This window comes from Megalopta genalis, chromosome 12 (genome assembly GCF_051020955.1).
Source record: "Megalopta genalis isolate 19385.01 chromosome 12, iyMegGena1_principal, whole genome shotgun sequence".
Lineage (NCBI taxonomy): Eukaryota > Metazoa > Arthropoda > Insecta > Hymenoptera > Halictidae > Megalopta > Megalopta genalis.
In genome coordinates, this window is record NC_135024.1 from 642,891 (window position 1) to 656,052 (window position 13,162).

Genomic DNA, 13,162 nt, shown 5'->3' on the forward strand with positions numbered 1-13,162 from the left:
ACCTGTAACTAGTTAATATTTAATATTTTAGAAAATGTCAATGGTTTTTTTTCAATTTAAAACTGGCCAATAAAAGAAATTACGTAGCGATTTATTATGAAATTGGTGTACATTTACAGCCATTTACAGCCTGTAAATATACATATTATTTTAGTTAATTATTATTTATTTTAATAAATTTAATTAGTTTTATTATTTAGTTCGCCTAAAAAGAAATTTATATAATCAAATTACATATTGATAAATTAGTAGAAACATTGCCAGACTTGACATAATTAATTTACATTTTTGTACACACACATTATACAAAATTATAATATATAATACAAATACATATAGGGTGTCCCACGTTTTTTCGACCAAACGGTATCAGCATATTCTACGCGCCAAAACAATAAAAACAAGCGACACATAAATACAGGCTCGAAAATGCTTCATTAATAAATTATAACAAAAATACGAAACAAACCACGAACTAATTTCCACCATCGTTCGATGCAGAAATATGTTAGCGGTATATTTCTTGTCCGACGATGTCCAAGCAAACAGATGTTCCGTTCCTCTGCCAGTCTGTGCGGCCACGAGCGGCCCCGATAAATTATTGCGCCGATTTAGAAACCCTCCGCTCGGCCGCGGCCGCCTCGATCGCAAGCGGATCCGCGCGTACGTTGTCTGCTCCTGGTCCCGCGCATCTCCGGCGAATGCTCGGGCCGCTGAAAATCCGCCTCAAAGGGCACTTTGTGCGCGAAAGTCCGGTACGGAGTTACTTTACCCTTGGCGCGAGAGGCACGCCGAATTCCGCGGCCCCGAAATTCCGCCTGGCAAATTTCGTGCGCCTTATTATGGCCGGGAGCACGCCGAGGCGATGGTGTACCGATTTTACTCTCAGAAATTTCAGCACGCCTTGAAATGAACTCGGCAACACTGCGTTCGACGGAAAACAATTTTATTCTGGTTAAAAATGAATTTACGGAAGCCGCGAAGATGACGGGACAATAATTGTTTCATTTGCGATTATTCAGATTGTAAAGATGCATTTAATATATTATATATTACATAATATTATATTATAGTATATATTACATAATATTATATTATAGTATATATTACATTATATTATATTATACTATACAGGGTGTTCCACAATTATTTTAACAGCCGAAAATGAGGGATAGCTGAGGTCATTTGAAGTAACTTTTTCCTTTGCGAAAATGCAATCCGCGGCTTTGTTTACGAGTTATTAACGAAAAACACTGGCCAATGAGAGGTGACGGTGCGAGAGAGAGGGTCCGCGAGAGAGCCCGCAGCACGAGGCTTTGACAGATGGTCGGGACGGACTCGAGCCGCGTTCGAAGTATTGTACAAATCACGAAGCGAAAACTTTCCGGATTCTTTTTTACTACGTAACAGTGATATTTTTAAGAAAAACGCTGTTCACCTTTACTTTAGAACGTCTGAAGAATATTCACTCATTTTTCGGACCCGAAATAGTAAGTAATTTAACCGTGACGGCCGTTTTAATTTTCTAGTGTGCATGACACCTTGTGTGTAACATATGAAATTTTTAAGCAAGGTGTACAGTGAATAACCTTGACATAACCTTGACAAAACCTTGACAAAACCTTGACATAACCTTCAATACAACCTTGACATATCAAGGTTATGTCAAGGTTATGTCAAGGTTATTGATAATATACCTCATATTTCTCTAACAAACATATCCCTTACGTCCTTTAACACGATTATTATTTATTAAATTAGCCTTGCGAATCATTCTTTGAACTGTGTTCCGACACGGAATTATTTATTATTATTATCACTGTACACCTTGCTTAAAAATTTCATATGTTGACCTTGACATAACCTTGAATACAACCTTGGCATATCAAGGTTTTGTCAAAGTTATGTCAAGGTTATTTCAAGATTATGTCAAAGTCAACATATGAAATTTTTAAGCAACGTAAGTATGTAAATGATATTTTAATTTAAATAATTCCGTGTCGGAACACAGTTCAACGAATGATTCGTAAAGCTAATTTAATAAATAATAATCGTGTTAAAGGACGTAAGGGATGTGTTTGTTAGAGAAATATGAAGAATATTATCAATAACCTTGACATAACCTTGACATAATCTTGAATATAATCTTGACATATCAAGGATATGTCAAGGTTATGCACAAGGTGTCATGCACACTAGAAAATTAAAACGGCCGTCACGGTTAAATTACTTACTATTTCGGGTCCGAAAAATGAGCAAATAATCTTCAGACGTTCTAAAGTAAAGGTGAACAGCGTTTTACTTAAAAATATCACTGTTACGTAGTAAAAAAAAATACGGAAAGTTCTCGCTTCGTGATTTGTTCAATACTTCGAACGCGGCTCGAGTCCGTTCTGACCATCTGTCAAAGCCTCGTGCTGCGGACTCTCGAACTTCGCGCCGTCGCCTCTCATTGGTCAGTGTTTTCCGTTAATAACTCGTAAACAAAGCCGCAGATTGCATTTTCGCAAAGGAAAATGTTACTTCAAATGACCTCAGCTACCCCTCATTTTCGGCTGTTAAAATAATTGTGGAACACCCTGTATATTACATAATATCATATTATATTATATATTAAATAATATTATATTATATTATTTACTTTTATAAACTAATAGGAAACAGCTGCTTCTATGCTCCGTAAATTTCGTATTATGACCATCATACTTTGGATCAAACTATGTACCGGGTGCTCCAAAAATGTCTTGCAATCGGGAAACGAGGGATTCCTGAGGTCATTTGAAGTAACTTTTTCCTTTACAAAAATTTTCTCCGAGGCGCCATTCACGAGTTATTAACGAAAGACATTGATCAATAAAAGGCGAGCTCGGCTGGCGTGAGGCAGTCCAGCCAACCAGCGCACGAGTCCCAGTTCCGCTCATTGGCCCGGCCGCCATGCATCAGCCGAGCTCGCCTCTTATTGGTCTCCGTTTTTCACTAATAACTCGTAAACGAAGCCGCGGATCGCATTTTCGCAAAGGAAAAAGTTACATCAAATCACCCCAGGAACCCGTTATTTTATTCAAGTGCATCGGTTCCTAACAATTGCAATTTCAGGTCGTAACTCCGTCGTTCACGAAGAAATGCTAAATAAGGAAGAGAAATGGCTCAAAGAGTACCGCACATCTCAGATGTTATATAAGTGAGTTTTATATAACTTTTATACTAAGTTTATATAAAATTATATTAAATTTATATTTTATATAACTGAATCGGTTCGTGTGCACTTAACAATTGCGCCGTTTCCTCGACGCCATTAATGCCGGCAACGCCGAGAAAATCCATGACCCGGTCCCCGGCCGAGGAAGGAACGGTCCGCCGGCCGTATTTTATTCTTCCCGAGCCCGGAGCGTGTCTCCCGCCCCCGCGATCAAACGTCGCCCCGGGATGACGACGCGTAATTCTCCGAGGAGACGTAATTATTTTCGCTCGCCTGCCGAACGATCGTCTTTGATCTTCCCCGGGGACGATGTAAATCCGACGACACGCCCGTAACCGCGCGCGCGCGGCTCGTTGAATATTCGAGATCTCTCGATCCGGCGAATCATCACGATGATTTCGGATTGTCTACCGCGGTTACCCGTACGTCTCAACTGACAATACGCGACCCCCCTTCCTCCCGATTACCATGTGTAACGCGACAGCGTGACTCGGAACAGACTCGTATCCGACTGCCATCGTGGAAAAACAAGCTCGTCATTCTTGCGGTTGAAACCGGCGCGGTGCGGCGCGACGTCGGCGGTTCTCGTGGAGATCGAATCGATCGTCGAGAGATCGGGTTCCTCGGCGACGGGACCGGACCTCGTCGATTCATGGTTTCTCGCGGGCCGTCGCGGCCGGCCGGCGCGGTTTATGGCGCGTAAAACGCTATCGAGAATTCGCGACTAGAGACATTTTATTATTATGTCGTCTTTAGTGCGCGTAAACTGGAAGAATTGCGCGCGCGGCCTCGCGGAGGAACGAAACGCGGCCGGTGGATGTGTTAAGGCTTGACCCAGAAAGTCGACGCGATGCTGAGTTACGGTATTGGATTATGATAAAAAGCGGACGGAGATTGCGCGGCCGATACGCGTTTATTGTACGATAGAGGGTGTCGATAAATTGGAATAATACTTGAGCCGTATTTATCTTTCCTCGCGCGACGCGTTTATCCGGGAGATACGCCAAAATTATCTTCTATTTTTCCGCTTCGCATTTTTTAGACAAAAGCTAGCTCTCTCTCTCTCTCCCTCTCTCTCTCTCCCCCTCTCTCTCTCTCTCTCTCTCTCTCTCCCTCTCTCTCTCCCCTCTCTCTCTCTCTCTCTCTTTAGATATATCTCCATCTCTTGCTCTCTCTCTCTCTCTCTCTCTCTCCCCCCCTCTCGCTCTCTAGATATATCTCCATATCTTTCTCTCTTCTCTCTCTCTCTCTCTCTCTCTCTCTCTCTCTCTCTCTCTCTCTCTCTGGCTCTCGACTGGTTCTTTATCTCGACCGTTCAGATTAGAGACGACCAGGTTCGCTTTGACTCGTCGCCCTGGATCTCTCTGAAAACGTGGTTTCTTCGTTCTTTAACATAAATCCGGAATTTTATGGAAAAGCACTCGTCACTGTTTTTCATTTGATAGCTCGATTTCCAATATTTTGAAATCGGCGAATTAGGTTGTGTGTGTGTGTGTGTGTGTGTGTGTGTGTGTGTGTGTGTGTGTGTGTGTGTGTGTGTGTGTGTGTGTGCGTTTGCAAACTGTCTGCCGTCGACGCGGACAAGAAATAATCAGGCATTCGAGCGTGTAAATAAAAATTTCCTACTGCGATTCTATCAAATTATACTTAGTTATGGGAATAACTACTGATACTATTCGCTGTTTGATCGTCTAATCAGTACTTTTGTTTAATTAAAGAAGGTATAAAATATGTATCTTCGCAATGAAATCGTATCCGGTGGTAAATAAGAAACTACTTGCTAGATCAGATTCTTGTATTCGACTTATTTGTTCGAATTGAACAATTCTAAGAACCGGAAGTTAAGCAAGAATTTATTTCTTCTTCTGATAGTTTTAAAACGTTGGGAATAATGTAACGATGTACGGCGATTCCTCTGATATTTTCACTGTCTTCTGTTACATCTGTTAATTTCTTTTTACAAATTCATAAAATTTTAGTTGCATAGCGACATTATCGAATAAATATCCTATAATTTTACAATCGTTATTGGAATAATTTATTCGATTAAAAAATAAAGGATTGTTCGAATAAGTAGAACAACGTGGTACGAATAATGAACAATTGTTATTCGAGTAAAACATTCGCGTTAAAAATAATCCATTCGAATAATTACTTTGGACAAATATTTATATATATACGCGAATTAGGGAGAAATTACTGTATATATATATATATTACTGTACTCGTTATACATTAGCGTTTTTATTACTAGCTAAAAATAGTTCTTAATATAAATTCACTAGTTTATTATTTCTTTATTATTAGTTAAGTAGTTCTCAATATAAATTCACTACTTTTATCACTAGTAAATTAAGGAGAATTTACTGTATGTGGAAAATTGTTTCAAATCGTCGATATCTCGATCGTATTTTCTGAAGAAAATGAAATCGTTCACAGCAATTCAAACGATCACCCAATATCGTAGAAAGCTTCGTAATTCCGTTCTAACTGTCGCTCTTAACATAAATTAATGGGGAGAATTGAGAATCTGCAATCATCACCCGTTAATTTATTACGAGGCAACGTTATTCATTTTGTCGTTATTGTTTGATATTCCTTGCGATCACACATATTTTGTAAACAGAATTTATGTATTACTATTAAAATTGTTCATTGTATTAATAATAATATATTCGTCGCTTCCTATTTTCATTCTATCATAAATATTGGGTTGGCAACTAAGTAATTGCCCATTTATATATCCCATTTTTATGATATCCGTGATGTTATATTATAAAATTGTTATTATTATTATTATGTTATTTTTTATTATCCGTGAATGTTAGCAACTGGACAAATTGAATGCAGCGGTCAAGGAAAAGCGACCAGAATTGGTCAATCGTAAAGGTGTCATTTTCCACCAGGACAATGCTAGGCCGCACACGTCTTTGTCCACTCGGCAAAAATTGATGGATATTGGTTGGGAATTAATGTTACACCCGCACCCTGATCTCGCGCCATCGGATTACCACTTATTTCGATCCCTGGACAACTCCCTTCGTGGTAAAACTTTTAATGACGATGACGCTGTAAAATCTCACTTAACTCAGTTTTTGGCCGAAAAGGATCAGACTTTCTACGAGCGTGGAATTTTCAAGTTGTCAGAGAGATGGCAAAAGGTCATCGAACAAAATGGAAAATACATTACAGATTAAACTTCATTCCAAGTAAAAAAAATTTTTTATTTCATTGAACAAATCGGCAATTACTTAGTTGCCAACCCAATGGTTAGACTATGGCATACTAAATCCCTCGCCGCGCTTCTCGAATTCTTCATTTTCGTTTACAAGCCGAAGAAAAATCCGGGATAATTTACTATACACGTAAAATTGCCATCGCTGTTGCACGATTCTTCGATCCTCCGCTGTCAAACAACATTTTCCAAAGACCGTCTGTCTGCTAGGGGAAATATTGCGCGCGTCAGAATCGTATTAATCAACTCATTAGACACTGCATCGGCGGACCCCATCGGCGACGACTCGCCGTAGAAGACGCGGCACAATTTTTCTCCGCTCGAACGCTTCCGAAGGCTGTCATCAGGGAGACGAGTCCTCGAATAGCCGTTCGATTGGACGTTGACTCGAGCCCCACGCTACTAATTTACGAACGAGCATGGTCCAGAAGGGATCGACGACGGCCGTCCGTCGTCGTGCGGCGCGCCCGAAATTCCGTTTCCCCTCGGAAACGAAAAGTTGCGCCGCCGATTAAGCGGCGGCGCACCCTCGGAACCCGGGAATTGGTTAATCCCGCATCAAGTATCAATTCTAACCGCGATAAGGGAGAAATTAGCCGGCTCCCCGTCGGTCTCCTCGCGCTCCAATTCCGTCGCAGCCGACGATTCACCGGGGCGAACGACGTTATCGTTCCGGATTCGCCGGTGCTCGAAGGGATCTCCGGCTGTTGGCCCGGTTTTCGCGAGGATTCTCCGACCAGCCACCCCCGGGGCACGGTCGGCCCCTTCGTTGACGTTGGCATTAGGGCCCCGTCTCGCCCCTTTTGCCTCCGGTTGCCCCGGCAGAAGCGGGGAAAGCAGGGAAATTCGTTGGCTCGTGCCGCGAAAAGTGGCGCGCATAAATCTCGGATCTGCTCGTGACTCATCGCCGCGCGGGTTACCCTAACTCCGCGGTTCTTCGACCCTTCTCGAACTGTCCTGACGCCGTCGTTGATCGACGTGGATCGCTGCGGGTCAGTGAGGATCGCCGCTGCGGCGCGCCGCCGCGCCGCGAAACGAAACTTTCCGCTCGAACGTCTCGCACGGTTAAACCTTTCGGTACGGGCGTGCTGTCAGCCGTGACACTCCCACTGTACGGGGTGCCGCGTCGAAAATGCGCACACAGACTGAGAGAGTCGGTCCACTTTTGTACGAAGATTTTCTTAACCGTTAAGTAATAACTGTGCTTAATCTTTTGTTTCCTGTAAACATTCTGTAAAGGGCCTACAATATGTTCAAATCTATGAACAAATTTCGAACAAAAATGTAACCTCAAATTTTTTAAATCAATCAAAAATAAGTGGATGTAATAATCAATAAGTTTTCAAGCTATTAAAAATGTTACCGGTGAAAATAACTTTTTCATTGAACCGTTGCTCGTTGCAATCGGGGTTGAAAATTGTTGCACGAAGATTCGCGGTCTAGCAATGATTCTAATTATTCTAATTATTTCATTGGAATAATTTCTTGAAAGGAAAAATAAGAAGGAATTTATACAGGAGTTCCTAAGGTGATTTGTAGCAACTTTTTCCTTAGCGAAAATGTTCTACGATGCTTCGTTCACGAATTATTAACGAAAAACACTGACCAATCAAAGACGAGCTCGGTTGACGCAAGGCGGCCGAGCCAATCAGCGGATCTGGGCTTCGCGCGCTCGTTGGCTCGGTCGCCTCGCGCCAGTTGAGCTCGCCTCTCATTGGTCACTGTTTGTTCGTTAATAACTCGTGAACGAAGCCTCGTAGAATATTTTCGCTAAGGAAAAAGTTGCTTGAAATGATCTCAGGAACCCCTCATTCCCCGGAAATGCCATCATTTTGGGACTCCTGTATACCCGGTGCTCGGCCACACAGGTGACCAGATGGATGCCGGATATATCCGGCGCTCGTACCGAAAGGGTTAACGGCGCGCGATCCGACCCCGGAAAACTTTCCGCGTGTGACGCACACACCTCGGCCGAAGGGTGGGATCCTCGCCGGATCGTAAACTCGCTCGTAGAGACTCGCTCGTAAAGATGCTGGCCGGCGATCGGACGTCGATGCCGAGCCGCGGAATTAGAATAAGCGACAACACCTTTGACGCGGACGCGATTCCCGATGCGGAGAGAATCGACCATTGTCTGCCGGGGACAACGGCGCCGCGTTCGCCGGGGAATCGTAAAAATCGGGCACCGCGCGGAGATCGCCGGGACGCGAATCGTTCGGGCCGCGGCGGGCCTGTAATCGTCGGGAATTGATGGCCATGGTAAAACTCCAGTTACAGCAAGATAAATAGACCGGCCGCGTCGCAACCCTGCGGGAACGTCGTCCTCGGCGAAAAACTTTTGATTCTTACTTTGCTGCGAAACGTGCTTTTTTTTTCTTTTTCGTTTTTTGATATTCAGTGCGCATATTCTTGCGGTTCGAAGCGTTGCCTCGACGCGAATTCCTTTGCGATTAACCCCTTGGCGTACTTCGACGGATCCAATTCCTCGTGAAAATTTGTAGTAATAGTTTATTGAGTATATGTTGATGTTATTCTGTACTTTAACCCTTTTAGTGCCGAACGATGAGTTATCGTTGTTCGCAGCACTTGCGAGAAAATGACGATGTATCGTTGCATATTCGATGACGTCTAACTGTTCGGAATGCATTGGCGTACGCATTGGTAAGCGTCGATGCTGAATAAATTATTTGTGCAAGTAATAATAAGTGAATATTGCACATTTTCAATGGTCAGATAAGGAAATATAAATATTTATTTAATATAAAAATTAATATACATATAAATATAAATATAATATAATATAATATAATATAATATAATATATAATATAAATATTTATTTATAAATTGCTTACATTGTTTTGAGACGTCAGAAAGAACACTTTATTAGGCAATGTCGAAAATTATTTTGAAAGAAAATTAAATTAGATTGAGAAAAATGTTTCAATTTTTAATTTTCTATTTTCAGGATCTCGTGACAGTCTGTACTGTCTAACTAGGAAAGAAGTGTTCCTTATTATTAAAGAAAACTTAAATAGTGACAATGATTCAGTAATAGAATATTTTAAGCAAAAAATATTGCAGCCGTGAAAAAAGTTATTTTCTGCCTTGAGATGCAAATGGAAGAACGTACACCGGGTAGAACAAAGATTGTTCTCAAAATTTGAAAAATGGTTGACAGAATCTTGGGAGCAGTTTGCGAGCCGTCTTTTCAAAGAAAGAAAAACTCATTTACAGAAAATCCTTATTACCATGCCAGGTACCCGAATGTTGGAAAGCCATTTTTGTAGCTCTATCTACAAGGTGTCCCAAAAATGTCTCGCAATCCGGAAATGGCGGGTTCCTCGGATCGTTTGAAGCAACTTCTTCCTTTACAAAAATTTTCTCCGAGGCACCGTTAACGAGTTATTAACGAAAAACAGCGACCAATAAGAATCGAGTACGGCTGACGCGAGGCGGCCCAGCCAACCGGCGCGCGAAGCCCAGTTCCGCTCATTAGCTCGGTCGCCTCGCGCCAGCCGAGCTCGCCTCTCATTGGTCACTGTTTTTCGTTAATAACTCGTTAAAGGTGCCTCGGAGAAAATGTTTGTAAAGGAAAAAGTTCCTTTGAATGACCCGAGGAACTCGCCACTTTTGGATTGCGAGACATTTTTGGGACACTCTGTATTGCTGGGTCTGCTTTGGTCCAGGCTCTTGGAAGACTCGACTATATCGAAGACTCGATATGTCAGCGATCTGAATCGTTGAAGTCGTTCCGAAAATTTTATTGTCAAAAATATTACTGTAGAATCTTGGGGGAAAAACAAGGAAACTGTATAGAGGACCTTTGGCTTCCGCGGCGTCTCCGCCAACGTTTCAAGAGCGGAACAATTCCGTGCGGCGTGTTAAACGATTCGAGAGGTCGGACGCGGCGAAGGATTAGAGGGGAGGAGCGGCAGGTTGACAGAGCACGTATCGGTCCCGAAGTCGCATAACGAGCCCAGCATGGCGGCGAGGGCCGCAACTGCCGGCTCGAGTTACAGTTCGGAAGGCGGGGAAAACGTACAAACTCCGTTCCGCCGCGAAGAACACGCAGAGTCGCCGCAAGACCTCAATAATTAAGCCAACACCGGCTCGGAAGAGCTTGAAGCTCGAAATCCGATAAATGCGACGCTGGTAACCGGGCTGGCGCGGCGCAGGAGTCACTGATCCCCTCGGCGGGAATATTCAGGATGGCGAGGAGGCGACGCGAAGGTTTCTCTCCTTCGGTTTCTCTACTCGGGCCCCGCAACGTCGATTATCATGGAAATACCGGAAGGAGGTAACATTTTAATGCCCGAATAATAGTCTCGTCATGTTCCGGCGATGGGAAAGGTTGCGCGTAATTCCGCGGAAGCCGTGAGCCGGGGTAGAAGGAGGCGGAGGAGGGTGCAGCGAGAGGACTGTAATATTTAGAGCCGACTCCTCGGTTCCTCGAAGCGTGCATCCCTCGGCGCATTCTGCAAAGGGCCAGCGGGGTTCGCGACGACCCACATTGGGACGAACGACGAATCTGGCTGAGGAGAAATCCTACTCGCCGGTTACGCTGTTTATGCTGACTCGAGCTTCGATCATTTCCTGTCGGTTGTAACGTTAGATTTAACGGAACCCGTCAAAATGGCGGGTCGCTAATTTCTCAATTTACAATCGTTCGTATCGTAAAGATACATTTATGAGTTATTTATTTAATTTATATATATATATATATTTAAACTGTTATAAAATTAATATATATAATAAAAATATATATATATTAATTTTATAACAATTTTTTAATTGCCAAAATTAAAAGAAAAATATATATAATATTATTAAATATTATATAATATAATATATAATATTATTAAATATTATATTATATATTAAAAAATTAATATATAATATTAATAACAATAACACTTGTTGGAAAGTGTTCAAAATCACAATAAACGTCTCATTGTTACTTTTACAAACTAATATAAAACAGTTGTTTCTTTGTGCTTCGTAAATCTAGCGTTAACAGCGAAATACAAATTTTTAATTGTCAAAATTACAAGAAAAATTTGTCTAAGACACGTCTACGTATATCATGTATCTTGCGAATTAACGCAAAGAATTTTTACTTCGTATAAAAATCTGCGGCCACGTGTCTCCTAAAAATAGCTTATCCCGTTGACACACCTTCTCCGAAATTTTTCGATCGCAATATTTAAAATAAATATCGCAATAAATAAATTCTTAAAACAGAAAGAAAATCGATGCTTGTCGCGTGCCTAAATTTACCCGAACGCTTAAATATTGACAACGAGAGATTAGAATTTTATTTTAGATTTTTCAATATTTATGCAATATTTATTTATTCGAATGGAATTACTATGAATCCAGCATTTCATTCTCATGACATAACCTTGACATGATGCCCTTAGATCGCCCGTTTGCCCCACTCCGCGCTCGAAGGCCCGCTGGTTCCTCTCGCATGCGTTTCGCATTGCCTCGACGCGAATTCCTTTGCAATTAACCCCTTGGCGTACTTTAACGGGTCCGAGTCCTCGTGAAAATTTGTAGCAATAGTTTATTAAGTATATGTTGATGTTATTCTGTACTTTAACCCTTTTAGTGCCGAACGATGATTTATTGTTGTTCGCAGCACTTGTGAAAAGTGAAAATGACGTATTCGATGGCGCCTAACTGTTCGGGATGCATTGGCGTATGCATTGGCAAGCATCGATGCTGAATAAATTATTTGTGCGAGTAATAATAAGTGAATATTGCACATTTTCAATGGTCGGATAACGATATTATTATTATTTATAATAATATATTATAATATATTTATTTATATATATATTATATTTTTATATAATATAATATATATTTTATATATATTATATAATATAATATATATATTTTATATAATATATTCTTATATAATTTATTTATTATAATAATATATTTATATTATTATTATTATTTATAATAATATTAAAATTGCTAACATTGTTTCGAGACGTTAGAAAGTACACTTTATTAGGCAATGTCGAAAATTATTTTGAAAAAAAAATGAAATTTGTTAGATTGAAAAAAATGTTTCAATTTTTGGTTTTCTATTTTCAGGATCTCGCGACAGTCGATACTGTCTAACTAGGAAAGAAGTGTTCCTTATTATTAAAGAAAACTTAAACAGTGACAATGATTCGATGGTGACGCGCGTGAAAGCGGCGGCAGAAGCGCGCGAGACCTACCGGGCATTTGCATTATTGCAAATTTATGACTACGCCGCACCAACACCCCTGGACCCGACGCCACGGTTTCAGCTCTCCGTTTCAGAAATGTATTATGCATTATCTTTCCAGCACGTAGATCAACGTTAGTCGAAGTTTCTGAAGGCGGCCACTTCCTACCGGTCACGATCCGCCACGGTACACCCCTCGTCCGGCGTGTAAATCCCGCGCGTCCATTTCCATTCCCTCCGGCTCGAGCCGCGAAAAACTTTTGATGGAGTTTCGGCCGCGTGGCGGATTGTCGACCCGATAAACCGCCGACCTCCGCGAGCCACGCCGCGGCTTAATTCCTACCCGGAAGATCCTCGTCGCGGAAAGTGTCCGCGATTATCGCGATCCTCGCCCGCCGTGTACACTCCTCGCGGATTCAATTTCGCCGAGCGACAGAAATTACTTATTTTCCGCGGCTCCGATTCCCTCGGAAGGATCGGTCCTCTCTGGCCTGGAAAAT